At 47.7% G+C, this 14,063-nt stretch overlaps 1 protein-coding gene and 1 long non-coding RNA gene across 34 annotated transcripts in view; one reads left to right on the plus strand and one right to left on the minus strand.

Moving 5' to 3' along the window:
- Positions 1-14,063, minus strand: part of Celf4 (CUGBP, Elav-like family member 4) — a 307,752-nt gene that overhangs the window by 65,272 nt on the left and 228,417 nt on the right.
- LOC147999696 (uncharacterized) lies at positions 2,308-8,214 on the plus strand. The gene is made up of 2 exons (XR_015642827.1): positions 2,308-2,538; positions 7,388-8,214. It is a non-coding gene; the product is annotated as an uncharacterized LOC147999696 (long non-coding RNA).

The raw sequence follows: 14,063 nt of genomic DNA on the forward strand, positions 1-14,063 counted from the left end.
GTGTAGTTGGCTTGGTTTCAAAGGGTTAGCCCCTGTGTTCCCCTCCCACGAGCAGTCCCTGAGCCCCAGGTACTTCCTGGGTTGCATGTGAGGAGCATGAGGGACGAGTGACCTTAATGCATGGTAAGCTGTCTCTGGGACATGTTCAGTACTGGTGTAAAAAGGCACACGCTGCTGGGATACGACCATCCCTGTCACAGCCCAGCCACCCTGAACTGCTGTAAGATGAGCGTGCTCTATTCTGACCCCTGTAGTTTGTCCACTGCTGATTGGCACAGATGTCAACCACGATGTAGATTCTTCATGGTGGGAGAATGGAACTTCCCCGTAAATTCTCAGGGAACAAAGGTGTGTGACTCTCCATTCTGCCTACCCTGAACTTCACCATCACACAAACAATGAAGTTAACACGTGAACACTAAAAGCATTTGCTTAAAGGTGCCAAGAGGTCAAGATCTCATCTGCTGCTGGATTAGATTCCCATCACAGGGTCCAGCAGAGCTGAGGGCAACACTGAACCCTGGTTGGGGGCTTCCACTCCCCCAGTGAGGGAGGCTCTCAGGGGAAAGGCAGGAGCTGTGTGCATCATGTGTGGTTTGTTGTAAACATATCACTGATTTAATTGCCTCCTTAATACATTGCCAATGGTTCACTCCAAGAGAGGGGCTAGAGGCCCAAGGAGACATGACTTTCACCAGGACTGAGGCCTGACTATGAACACCCCCAGTGGCATCCACAGTATGCCACTTGTCCAGGGCAGCAGCTGACCATCTGTCAGGGTACAAATTTCCAAGAAGACCTGGGATAGAGCTGATGTTGATTTTTGTCTCTGCTTGGTGGCCTCCTATGCCTCCCGTGGTCTCCTGGCTTCCCCCTTGGTCCTGCAATATATATATCAGATGTCCTTTGAAGTTCTTGTGCCTTTTCTTTTCATTGCTTTATGGCATTGATGGACTGTCCTAGTCCCGGACATTATGGTTTGTTTAATGTCTGTCTCCACTCTGTAAGGGAAGGCCTGCAGCCATTTTGTTTCTGATGCGCATGCAGTCAAGGCAGCCAGAGCAGTGACTATCTGAGACACACTGAGGACATGGAGGTATCGCCCTCATCAAAGTACTTGTAGTGCAAACACGAAGGGCTGAGAAGGGTTCCCAGAGCCCGTGTGACAAAGCAGGGCACAGCAGCATGTGCTTATGACCAATCTCAGTGCTGGGAAAGCAGAGCCAGGTGGATCCCTGGGGCTCCCTGGGCAGCCAACCTGCCTAATCAGTGAGTTCCGGGGATAGACCCTGCCTCAGAAGCCAAAGCTGCCTTTACTTCAGCTTCACATACGGTACAACTGGGGAAGGGCAGAGAATATCACCATGACCCCTGGAAAGGTCCACACAGGGATCTCTGGAGAAGTCTGCACGGTTGAAAGTAAAGGGTGGGGTGGCCTTATTGAGAAGGAAGGTTCCAGTGGCAGGGGGAAGGCGGGCTAGAGGGGTTAGGGAGGAGAGATGAACAAAATCCCTCATATAAATATTCTAATCTGTCAAACCAAACCAAAATAGACAGTGTCCTGTGGAACAAAACCTGAAGTTGACCACACACACACACACCACACACACACTCACATACCATACACACACACACACACACACACACACACTCACACACCATACACACACACCACACACACATACACACACACATACACACATACTGAAAAGAAAATTATACGAATTCTAGGTTTATAAATATAAAAATTAAAAGAATAAACCCCAAAAGGCCACAGACCCAGGGCTAAGCCCTGCAGCCAGGACTAGCAGGCCATAAAGATAAAGGAGCACAGGAAACACTGTTCAGGCAGGACTGACAAGCCATAAAGAAAAAGAATACAGGAACCAGCCTGAGTTAATGGGACTGATTCATGGGACGTCTGGCAGGAAGACATCTCCCCCCAGCTCACTCAGGGCCATCCTCCAGACCCTGATAAGCCCCTACTTGTGCTTTTCAGCCATTGTGTCCTACAGAGAGCATTCCAGGAAACCGGGCAGCCCAAGCCTAACCAGAGGTGTTTCAAATACAAATGCTCCATCAGTTTTGACAAACGTTTAAAAATAATGAGGACCTGAAGACCCTACCCTTCTCCTGATTTAGTAGCTCTGTTCCAGGAACCAGGGGGCCATAAAACCTTCTGGCGTCCCCTTATCTCCTGGAGCCATAAAACAATCCTGTAACTTGTGGTGCATTCCCCTTTGACATCCCCCATCCCCTGGTGCTCACAGCCTCTGCCTTTAAATACTCTTTTTCCCAGCCTCTCGGGGCCGACACCTCTGTCTCCTGCGTGGGATACGTGTCGGCCCGGAGATCTCTGTAATAGGTCTCCGTAATAAACCTCGCCTTTGCTTATTACATCCAAAATGGTCTCTCTGTGTCTGGGGTCCGCGATTTCCCAAGACTTGAGTAAGGGTCTCTCTGCGTGGGATCTTTCATATTAATGGGGGCTCGTCCGGGATCTGCGCGACTACCCCAGACTCCGAAGACCCCTTGGAGGTGAGTTGGATGTTTGTCTGAGTGTTTCTGTGTGAGCGGCGCCGCAATTGTCAGTCTGTGTCTGTCTCTGTTTTGGTTCCGCCGTGTGTGTATATATGTGTGTCTTAGTACTGGTCAGTGTTAAGAGGGCAGATGGGTATTCCTGCCCTGTGGTAAGAGGGCAGATGGGTATTCCTGCCTTGTGCTGAGAGGGTGGATGTGTATTCCTGCCCTGTGCTAGGAGGGTGGATGTGTATTCCTGCCCTGTAGGAGAGTGGATGTGTATCCTCACTCAGTGCAGCTGCCTTTGTGGTCCGTGAGGACCCCCTGGCTGCGGAAGGGGGGACGCCCCGGGCCCGCAAGGCTGCAGCCCCTGGAAGACGTTCCACGGGCGGAGAACAGTCGGGAGAGCCCGGCTATGGACAGTCAGGAGGACCTGACTCTGGTTTTCTGGAACAAAGGAGATGGAATGCTCCTTTTACCTAGGCGGGAGTGGACGAGGAATCCCACTCCGTCAGAGGTCGAGTTCGGCTGCCTATTTAAATATAGGCACGGACAAGTGTGCTTAGTCGTTAGGACAAGAGGACACTCTGGAATCCTGTTGGGAGGTGGAATCAGATGGTCCATCTCATCCCAAAAGCAGCTAAGGTTAAGCTGCAGTTTGGGCCACGTACTGAAGGTACCAGGCATCTGTGAAAGTTGGTTATAAGATGCTTTGTCTTGATATTGTTTGTCTGGCTTGTTTTCTGTGGTATTGTCGAGTGTCTTTTTGGCTTTTGTTTCGTTTTTGAATTTTGGACTGACGACTGTGTTTGAATTTGGACTGATGACTGTGTTTAAAATCTTGGACTGACGACTGTGTTTGAAATCATGAAACTGTTTGCTTTGTTCGTCATAGAGTTTTACTTGGTCCTCTTGGTGCTTAAGTTAAGAGTTAAAAATAATTTGCTTGAGAAAAATTGTTTTCTGCCAGGGAGTTTTGTCTTTCTCTCTTGAGCCTCCTCCCCAAGGAGAGATGCCCCTCCCTTTACTCCCCTTGACCAACCTAGCTGCTGTTAACAGTTGTGTAAACAGACATTAACAAAAGCCTTGAGGAAGAAACCGCTCATAAATAAAAAAGTTCCCCAGATTAGGCCTCCGGTATGAAACAAGTATAGTGAGTAAAAAACTTAATTTTATGGACCCCGCTCTAGTGGCGGTGTGTTGGTTGATAGCCAACGTTAATTTTTTAAAACATAGTGTTTTATCTGTGCTTGTGCTCGCAACACACAGTAGGGGGGAGCGAAATTAGCTGCGGAGCTGCTACAGCGAGCATGGGGACTTCTCAAGTCTCACCCAATTTTTCTGGCTCTTCAGGAGCTGTTTAAAAGAAAAAGGCTTAAGGTAAAAAGAAACACTATAGAGAGATTTCTTAGTGAATTACTACACCTTGGTTCGCCATCTCTGGGAATCTCACGGTGGACAGCTGAGATAAGCTGAAAAAGGATTTAAATTTTGCTTGGGAGCAAGGAATCTTAAAGGCGGAGTTTCAGCCGGTATGACACTTAGTGCGTAGCTGCCTAAAAGATCAGAAATGCTGTCAACAGGATATAAAAAAGGGACAGGCTGTGTTAGAAATGCTACAGGAAGAATGATCTAAAAAGGCTGAGAGTGAGGTGGGGGAGGACTCTAAAGAAAACAAGAACAAGAAAAGAATTTCTGCTTTTAGTGGCCAGACCTTCAACTCTTGCTCACAGAAAGAGAGTGCTCATTAGAAGTTCTTTAAGGAGCCTGCCTTATCTGCTGGCCCTATTCCAAGAGAGGAGCCAGTCTCCAGCATTAAATTACTTTTCTCACTGGTCATCATTAGCATGGAGAATGCCTTTGATCTTATCCCCACAGCAGCTAGTTCCTGCCCCTGTGGTCGAAATGTCCCAGGTTGGGGGACAGAGAAGCCCCTAAAATAGTTTCAAAGAATCTACAACAAACTGTAAAGAACTTTGTTTTGTTTTGCCAGTCAAGATTTAAAATTCAGGCCTTGGCTGTGGCCAAGGTCAGGATTAATGTTTTCTTTTCCATGGGCCTTTAGCCCACTGAGAAAGTTTGGTAAAGGGCTGCTACTGAGGTCCTGAAAGCCCCAAGTGAACTGGTTACAATTCTTTTGTCAGTGCTTAGAATCTAACACCCAGGTTCTAACGTCTCTCCATCCTTTTGTTATTAGTTGTTACTGGAAGCCCAGTGCCATTTAGAGGATGGGTCTCTTGAGCGATAAAGCCACTGAGCTGGCACTAAAGGAAGGTACTCCTTAAGAGAAAATCTAAGTCCGGAGAGACAGCCGGTAGCAGATAGGCTGCCCCTCTGCTCACTTTTCTGTTTCACAGACACAAGGCCTTTTTGTCCCAAGAAAGCCTCCTGGCTTAGCTGTGTGACTAAATGCTATTTGCCCTCTTCAGTGGACCTCTATTCTCAAGATTCCCTTGTTTTCTCACCATCCCATTTGAGATGCTTGATAGTAACTGTTACAGGTCTTCTTTACCACCGAGGAAAGACGGAATCCTACTAGAGGCCAGAAAAAGTGTTCCAGAGATGGATGGAAGGCCCTCACTTCTGCCTGCTCTCTTCAGACGCCTGAAGGTAGGGAGTGCTCCAGGTCTGCCGCCAGACTCCAAGGGTGGGTCTCTGAGGGGCTGGAAAATGCCCCACCAATCTGGCTAAGATAAGGAAAGGATATAAAGAGAATGTTACAAAAATTTGAAGGGTTAAGTTAAGTTGCTGAGAGTTAGTGTAAGTTACAGAGAAAGTAAGGTTAAAAAAGAAAGAGATAAAAAGAACAGAAAGCTAGAGAAGAAAAGAGACAAAAAAAAAAAAGAAGTTAGAGAGCTAAAGAGAGATAAAAGACAAGAGAGGAACATATACTGGCCACAGTAGTTAGGGAACCTAGGAAGATAGTACCTGGCAACAGAAGAGAATTCCTGACTAAAGATCAGTGTGCCTAATACGAAGAAAAAGGATATTGGGTCAGGGACTGCCCCAGAAAGAACAAGAGGGGACACTGGAGAGCCTCTTGGTGCTGGCTATACACAGAGATAGAAGGGAAGCCCGCCCAGTTGTTTTGTGGATACAGAGACCCAATGCTCTGTACTCCTATGCCCCCCTGTGGGCCAATATCCAAAGACCTTGAGTGCAAGGAGCTACTGACAACGAACAATACTTATGGACTGCCCGAAGAACAGTGGACCTTGGCGTGGGCCGGGTAACCCACCCACTAATTCATGGTCATCCCTGACTGCCCCTATCCCTTGCTCATGAGAAAATTGCTCTCCAAATTGGCTTGCGTGGGCTAAAATGGCTAGATGAGGCTATGTATATACATATCTATAGACTGTGTATGTGGAGCTTAAGACCTGTCTCAGTACACCAGTAACTGATGCTGGGAGATGAATGGCTTAGTGCTTTTCTGCCTGGAACACACCGTTCCTGCCAGCCGGGCACTAACAATTATCACCCAATCCAGGACTTAAACTGTGATAGAGTGGCTGATAGAGTGTCCAAAGATGGGACCACTGGTCAGCTGCCATGGACTAGATTCTCCACCGGTTGGGGATAATCTGGTCACCTTGCTGCCCAATCCGGACCTGGAGCCACCACAGCACGAGTGTCAAACACTGACAGAAGCACATGGGTGGAGGAAAGACCTGTGCGACTGGCTGATTGACCCCTGCTGAAAGCCGAGGACCTTGTCCACAGACGGGAACAGTTCTCTTCATGACTAAAGGTCAGAGACAAGTGGGTGCTGCCATGGTGGACAACACAATGTCATCTGGGATGGCTGAACCTCTACCCCCCAGCACATCAGCGCCACAGATGTCTTTGCCATCTCTTAGATGCCCTGATGAAGCCAACAACTGTGAGTACTATTCATTGCTCAAGATATCGGGAGGGAAGAGATTCAGTGACATGGGACAGTAACAAAACAGATAAAGTGGCTCGGAAAATGGCTATACAGAAGCCTATCCTGGTTACAGGCCTACAAGAAACAGCCACTGGGAACTGGGATTAGACTAAGAGATGGCCCCACTTAGAATGTACAACAGAAGAAAAGGCCCAAGTTGCTTAAAAGATAAAAGGACAATGACACACTTGAGGGGAAAGCTATACCCCCCAAAGAACAAACAAAAGACTCACTTTGCCAAATTAAAAAATGGACTCATTTAAGAGATAAGAAGTTTGTCCAAATAGTTAAAATATATATAATAGACTTTAAGATTTTAGCCAGAGAGACAGTAAAAAATATAAGATATGTCAATAAGTAAATGCTTAACAAACAAACAAGACAAAGAGACCTAGAGAGTTTAGTGAAAAGTCAAAGTAAACTTCACTGAGATAAAACCAAAAAAAATATGATCACAAGTATCTCCTAGTGCTTGTAGATACCTTTTCAGGAATAGATAGAAGCTTTCCTCACCAAACGAGAGACGGCCTCGGTAGTCATCAAGAAGATACTGGAAGAAATCTTCCCCAGGTCTGGAATGCCCAAGGTAATCTGGTCAGACAACGGCCCTACTTTTGTTGCCAAGGTAAGCCAGGGTGTGGCCAAGTATTTAGAGGTCGATTGAAAATTACATTATATCTACAGACCTCAAAGTTCAGGACAGGTAGAATAAATAAATAAAAATTTAAAAGAGACCCTGAACAAATTGACCATGGAGACTGGCACAGACTGGGTGACACTCCTTCCCTCTTGCTCTCTTCAGAGCAAGAAATACCCCTTCCAGATTCAGCCTTATCCCCTTTGAGATCTTATATGGGGCCTAAGCTCCCCTGACTGTATTAGATGATGTTACTGAACCAACATGTCATAGTGCCATAGTAATAATGATTTGTGTGCCAGGCTAAAAGACCTACAGGTGATACAGAAAGAAATCTGCTCACAGCTGACAGCAGCCTATGCCCCGGAGACCCCTGAGACATCCCATCAGTTCCAGGTCGGAAGCAGCTACACTGAGCCCAGACACTCGAGCCTCGCTGGAAAGGACCGTACCTGGTGCTGCTGACCACCCTGACAGCCGTCAATTCTCAGCCCTCACCAGCCGTGTACTAGCTGTTAGGGCTGAGAGCTGGGACCTAGAGGGAAATTCAGTCATGTTTGTCCTGGGTTCTATCAAGATAGGTGTGGGATAGGCTTGATTTCTATTACAAATGATGTAACATTACATATGTTAATACTCCTAACACTTCTTGGGACTGTGCCTCAGGGATCACAACCTATATAAGTTTAGAAGTTCTGAAAGACAGTCATGACCTTGGTATATAGGTTTAGATAGTGTCCAGATAAAATCCTGATGCTAAAGACTTTTTAGCTGACCTCCAAGAATACCTAACCTCCCTCTCAGAGGTAGTCCTTCAAAATAAGAAAAGATTAGACCTGATATTCCTTAAAGAAGGAGTCTGTGTGCTACACTGAAAGAATGTTGCTTCTATACAGACCATTCAGGAGTAATTAAAGACTCCATAAATAAACTTAGAGAAAGGTTAGACAAAAGACAGACAGAAAAACACATCAGAGATGGTTCGAGAGCTAGTTTAGTAGATCTCCCTAGATGACTACCCTACTCTCTGCTACAGCTGGGCCATTATTAATAATTTTCTTGGTTTTAGTTTTTGGCTCCTGCGTGACAAACAGGTTAATTGCTTTTGTTAAAAATTGAGTGGGTGCTGTGCGGTTGATGGTTGTGAGACAACAGTACCAGTCAGTTAGGACAACTGGTGAGACCAAATAAGACTTGATATCAAAATTCTAAGATTAGAATTATTTAATAGGAGAAGACGGGAATGAAAAGAAAATTATACGAATTCTAGGTTTATAAATATAAAAATTAAAAGAATAAACCCCAAAAGGCCACAGACCCAGGGCTAAGCCCTGCAGCCAGGACTAGCAGGCCATAAAGATAAAGGAGCACAGGAAACACTGTTCAGGCAGGACTGACAAGCCATAAAGAAAAAGAATACAGGAACCAGCCTGAGTTAATGGGACTGATTCATGGGACGTCTGGCAGGAAGACATCTCCCCCCAGCTCACTCAGGGCCATCCTCCAGACCCTGATAAGCCCCTACTTGTGCTTTTCAGCCATTGTGTCCTACAGAGAGCATTCCAGGAAACCGGGCAGCCCAAGCCTAACCAGAGGTGTTTCAAATACAAATGCTCCATCAGTTTTGACAAACGTTTAAAAATAATGAGGACCTGAAGACCCTACCCTTCTCCTGATTTAGTAGCTCTGTTCCAGGAACCAGGGGGCCATAAAACCTTCTGGCGTCCCCTTATCTCCTGGAGCCATAAAACAATCCTGTAACTTGTGGTGCATTCCCCTTTGACATCCCCCATCCCCTGGTGCTCACAGCCTCTGCCTTTAAATACTCTTTTTCCCAGCCTCTCGGGGCCGACACCTCTGTCTCCTGCGTGGGATACGTGTCGGCCCGGAGATCTCTGTAATAGGTCTCCGTAATAAACCTCGCCTTTGCTTATTACATCCAAAATGGTCTCTCTGTGTCTGGGGTCCGCGATTTCCCAAGACTTGAGTAAGGGTCTCTCTGCGTGGGATCTTTCAATACCACACCACACACATACACACACACATACACACATACCACACACACAATACACACACACTCACACACCACACACACACCACACATACACACACACATACACATACACTCACACCACACACACACACCACACACACACACACATACACACATACCACACCCACACAATACATATACACTCACACACCACACACATACCACACATACACACACACATACACACATACCACACACACACAATACACACACACACCACACACACACATGCACACACACATACACACATACCACACCCACACAATACACATACACTCACACACCACACACACACCACACATACACACACACATACACAAACATACACACACACACAACACACACATACACACATACCACACACACACATACACACTCACACCACACACACACTCACACCACACACACACACACACACACACACACACACACACACACACACACACACCACAGGACTTAACATACACATCTTAAGGATGACCAAAGCCTCTCTCAAGTGGGATCACCAGTCTAGTTCCTGGGCCTGGCAGAAGTGCCCAGAGGCTGCAAATGGGTCACCTGCCCTTCAGACTTGTTTCCAGACCAAAGAGAAAGGCCTTGTTAATCCTCTGCCCTCCTGCAGAGCAGCCCTGTTGTACCTTCGGATTAGGAAGGGTTTATTGAAGCAGAGATCGTCCTTTAGAGAGACAGCCAGCAGTACAACCAGACAGAAGAGCAGGGTTATTGTTAAAATATGCAAATCTAGAGCCCATTGAAATGCAAGCCCTCCAGACAAGATATTTTAAAAATAAATCTTACTTCTGTCCTCACTTCCTGATCCGAAGAGGCCATCCGCCGCTTGTCTGCTCACGATACATCAGCCCTCTCTTTATTTGACCAGCCAAACAACGCCCCTGGTATATTTCTTGGACAAAGAACTTGAGATAGCCTCCGGGTCACTCCCGAAGACCCTGTGCGATGTGCAAGCTATTCCTCACCTCCTCTTACTTTATTACAAAATAAATCCTAAGGCTTTGCCTCCACTTCTTGCAAGCCTTCCCTGATTGAGTTCACACAATTACACCAGTAATTAGATTAGGCGTGGTGTGTGGACGTGTATGTGTAGCTATGCATGGTATGGAGTAGCCGGAGATCAATATAGGATGTTTTCTTCCATTGCCCTCCACCTTATCTCAAGAAGTCCTGAGACAAGGTTTCTCACTGAACCTGGCATTCAGTGATTAAGCTAGACAGGTTGACCAGTAAGCCCCAGGAATCCTCTTGCTCTTGCCTTCCCAGTCTGAGGATTACACGTGCACTTCAGCGAGCCTGTCATTTTATGCGAGCACTGGGGATCAATCTCAGGTCTGCAGGCTTGCACGGCAAACCCTGCTGAGGAAGCCATCTCCTCGGCCCTCACACCTGTTGCATCACTGACTTGGGATGCTTCGCTCTGCACTGTCAACAGTGTTGTGTGTCAAGGACCACAGCAGAGCCTCTAATGTCCTGGGAGAAATGGCTGGATCCTGTCCTCGGAATGGGCCTGCTGGTTGTGAGAAAGGACATGGAAGCCAGGCTTGTGGTGGGAGTTGGGCACCTAGGCAGGACAAGTGTGAACTGTGGCAAGTAAGCTTCTCCAGGCTCCGGAACTCTCCGTGACCACACCGTGGCCATGATATCCTTTGTTCTTTTCTGAAACCTAAACTTCCAGGGGGGGGCGGGGATTGGAGTTGGAGGGCACCTGGCGGGGGGGGGGGGGGAATTACAGGGCTAAAAAAGGGAAGAAAGGAAGCTCACAAACTGTGAGAGTGAGCGAGGAGAGTCGCTGAGTGTGGGGGAATTGGCAGGCTGTACCTGCTGAGCCTAGCGTGGCCTGGGTGCTGCAATGGCTTGGGTGGTGCCTGCCTGTTTGAGACAAAATTCTACCAGGTCATGTGTAACAAGTGCACGGAGTGGAATGAGCTCACGAGGCCTGCAGGATACCAGACAGATGCCTAGAGCAAGATGGGCCACTGTTCTCTGGTCTCCGGCCCCATCTAATTCTGTGGGAAGGTAGGAATTCAGAGCTGATGCCAGAAAGTGCTGGACAGACAGATTAATTACCCGTGGCACAGCTGTACTTCTTGGTTCCCAAGTGACCCCTCACCCAGGCCAAATCTGGCAAAGGACTAAGAACTAAGATTATGTATGGAATGCAGAGCTCTTAGTCCAAGCAGCCCCCTTTGCAGCCTACACATCCTCTTTGGTCCAGCCCTACAAGCAGGCTGCCCAGCAGTTGCTATGCAACAGGCTTCTCTGCTCTACAGTGTCCAGCCAGCATCAGCAGGCAGCGCTGGGAGGCTGTTTTGTTGATAGGCGGCTTGTGCTACCCACACTCCTTCCGTCCGCTCACCTTCCTCCTCCTCCTCCTCCTCCTCTTCCTCCTCCTCCTCCTCCTCCTCCTCCTCCTCCTCCTCCTCCTCCTCCTCCTTCTCCTCTGAGCATTCTCCTCCACTTTTGCCTGGAATTTATATATAAAATCTACTTCCCTTCCACCCAAAGGGCTGGAAGGAGGGCTTCTCTCCTTGCTCCTGGGCTCTGGACAGATCAGAGGTTCTGTGACAGGTCCAACCCAAGTCCACTGCTGCTTCCAGTACAAAGAAGACCTCCCAGTGTTTGGCGTCCATTGTCCCCTGAACCTCCATGATCCAATGAGGAGAGGAGGGGTCTTTGTGATTTGCACTTCTCTGGGTTAGGACAGGTTAAGTAGAAGGTTGCCAAGGTGAAGCCCATGGATCTCTGACCCTAAGAAAGCTAGGCTTTAATGACCACATGTCCCTGTCAAGACCCCCAGTGCCTAGGATTCCTTGTCCGTCTTCCTGTTACTGTTCCCACCCATCCATCAGGGCTGTGCTGGCAGAGGTGGGAGGATCCCCACAGTCTCAGTTAAGCACCGCTGCCGTGGAAACCAAACTAATTAGCTGCTCAGCCAGGCTGGGTCACTAACCCTCTTTAAGGTGGGGGTGCATGGTGGTTGAAAAACAGTGGATGGATAATTCTGGATGAAAGCAGCTCTGATTTAGTTGCCAGGCCCAGATTGCTATCCTAGCTTTGCAGTATACTTGCTCACAGAGACAGCAGTTGCTTAACCCCTTAAAGGCATATATTCTTAGGATGCAGGGGGATGGAGCTTAATGAAAACTCTCAGCACAGTGCCTACAGCCATTCTCCCCCACCTGCCCTCCTGTGGCTCTCCCTGCGCCTATGGGGAAAAGTCTGAGATTACGGCATGAAGGCCATGGGTGATCTAGAAGTAAGGTACCAGACACGTGGCACTTATTATCCGTCCCATCCCAGAACCCACCCTTTGCTCTTGTCCCAGCTTTATCCTCTCTACTTGGTCTATCAGCATGTATGTCTGCTTCCTCAATGCACTACCGACTTGATTCATTAATTCCCACACTTTATTCATTCGTCTACCCAGTGTTAGTTGAGTGCCTCTGTGGGCAGGGCCTGTTCTGTGGACCCGCCCCCTTTCACACCATTGTTCACTGTCCAGTCTTTAGAAGAAAAAGGCTTGCTAAAAGCCCACCCTGCTACTTTTGTGAGCCTGTACCTTGGCCTTGTTGGTGAGGCTGGTCAGTGAGCTTCAGGAATCACCCTGCTTCTTCCTCCTGAGGGCTAAGATTACAAGGCATGCCATTATATGATGGCTTTTTCAATAAGTGCTGGGGACTGAACTCAGGTCCTCATGCTTGTGTGGCAAGCACTTTATTGACTAAAGCATGTCCCCAGTCCACATGTGTCTATTTGTATACTGTACAGTGTTTGCTACTATGGCTCTATGGTATACCTTGAGAACAACGTTTACTATTGTTTGGTGATAGAGTCTGAAAATAACTTAGGCTGGTCTTCAACTCACTATGTAGACCAGGCTATCCTCAAAATTATGACATTCCTCCTGCTTCAGACCCCCAGTGTTGGAATTAAAGTTTTGTGAACTTCCATTCTCTCTCTCTCTCTCTCTCTCTCTCTCTCTCTCTCTCTCTCTCTCTCCCTCTCTCTCTCTCTCTCCCCCCTTTAAATTTACCTCCTTAGTTAGATTTATTCCTGATGGTTTTATTTTTCAGAAGCAATTAAAGTCTTGGACTTTATACTTCTGTCCATGCAGCATCATCACCCAGTCCTGATAGTTGGTAGGGACCAACTACCAGCTTTTGAACATCCTCTCATTCTGACTGGGGGGTAGGTAGGTGCCTGGGGAGGGGAGATCCCCATTGAGTGTGAATGAATGACAGTCTCAGGGCCATGTGGGCTGACTTTTAGTGTTCAGTAAGGCCAAGTTTCCACTTCCAAATGTGGTTCTATCTCACGTCCCCTCGCCGGCTTCAGCTGATCCTGCCTCCCAAGGCAGTGCTCTGTGGCTGAGCAGTTCTTCACAGCTAAGGCCTTCGTGTTTTCTTATAAACATACCCATAGTTGTTTTCAACCAACCATCAGGTGCCTAGGATTGACACCCATCCCGCCTTCACAGGGGGTCTCTGCAGGTACAGCTGACACCTTCTAGCCCACACTGCCACCATTGCCTCTGAAGATTTAAAGCTAGAGCCTCCTGAACGAACAAGCTAGCAGAGTAGGCATGAGGAAGAGATAGGATCTGGCCCAGTGACTTGGACAAAGACTCTTTTCTGTGTCCTCTGCTCCTTTCCTTCCTTCCTTCCTTCCTTCCTTCCTTCCTTCCTTCCTTCCTTCCTTCCTTCCTTCCACATTCTCTTCCCTGACCTGAGTCGCAGCTCTGAGTCTCGAGTGGCCCCTCTCCCTCATGTTCCCTCATCTATTAGGTTTGTCCCCAGCCAGGTTTCTTCCAATTCCTCCCTAAGTCTGAACCCTCTTAATTCCCTCCCAAGGCTTCGGCCTCAGCATAGGCCTGGGGAGAAAGCCCACACGAAGTAAATGACAAATGAAGA

The sequence above is a fragment of the Rattus norvegicus genome, chromosome 18 (assembly GCF_021556685.1).
Source record: "Rattus norvegicus strain SHRSP/BbbUtx chromosome 18, alternate assembly SHRSP_T2T, whole genome shotgun sequence".
NCBI lineage: Eukaryota > Metazoa > Chordata > Mammalia > Rodentia > Muridae > Rattus > Rattus norvegicus.